Here is a 1,169-nt window from a genome sequence, read left to right as displayed (position 1 = left end):
AAAATAGTGGATAAAATGCAGTTTTGAGAAAATAAAATAAATGATTGGCTGTTGAGAACATTCTAGACTGAAAAGTAGGGTGTATGTTTCTGTTTTTTAAAAGCATGTTTCTTATTGGTTAATAAAACCTGTTTGAAGTGAACATTACATAGGATAAGGTGATATCTTGAAAGTAAAGCACACTTGCTGTTTGGATTAGCAACAGTGTGTGCTGAACTTGTGACCCGTGCCCTCAGTTGAGTGTTCCATGAACTGTTACTATGGTAACAACCAGTAATCAGATTGGGGTAGAGTTCAAACTTATGTCAATTGCAAAGGGTTGAAATGTGAAGCCAATAGAAATATGTGCTACCTTTTGAATTAATGTGTGATTTGATATTTACATGTATATGTGTGCAGAATGAGAGGGAAACGTTGCCATTTTTTGGTTTTGATAAGAGCAGTGCAGTACAGAGACTCTGAATAAGAAAATCTGGTGTGTGACAGACATACTTCATAATCTACAAATCAATTTGAAATGTGAGTTATTCATTTGTGAGGGGGTGTATGTGGTGTCTTTGTTTTTCATAAGATTAATGTGTTTTTCCTGGTAAAGTCCAGAGAGTACTCTTGCTTATCTAGAATCACACTGTGAGTCTGTGACAGAAGCATTTGGATACTTTTTGTATCATGAAGACATATACCTGCTTAAAAACCTATGCTGTTCTCAGGTTTTGGTAGAATTAGAAACCAATCATTGCTTATGTATTTGCAAAATGAGTCAGGCTTGCACACTAAAGTGCAGTTCTAAAATATGTGGAATGTGTGCAGTCATCTTACCTCTTTCAGATTTGTAAATGTTTTTTATGAAGTCCAAGGGATAGTTTTGCTTGTCTACAATCACACAGTGAGTTTGTGTGCATTTGGGAACCATTGTGAGATAAGCATGTGGGTACTTCATGTGCTTGTAGACACATAACTGCTTAAACACCTATCCTGTTGACAAGTTTTGGAAGAATTGGAAACCAGTCATTGCTTATGTATTTGCAAAATGAGTCAGGCTTCAACACTAAAGTGCAATTCTAAAATATGTGAAATGTGTGCAGTTATCTTACCTCTTCAAAACTAGTAAATGATTTTTGATAAAGTCCAAGGGATACTGTTGCTTGTCTAGAATCTCACTGTGAGTC

The sequence above is a fragment of the Lissotriton vulgaris genome, unplaced genomic scaffold, assembly GCF_964263255.1.
Source record: "Lissotriton vulgaris unplaced genomic scaffold, aLisVul1.2 SCAFFOLD_2820, whole genome shotgun sequence".
NCBI classification, from domain to species: domain Eukaryota; kingdom Metazoa; phylum Chordata; class Amphibia; order Caudata; family Salamandridae; genus Lissotriton; species Lissotriton vulgaris.
The sequence above is the reverse complement of the archived record's forward strand: the minus strand, read 5'-3'. Positions refer to the sequence as shown.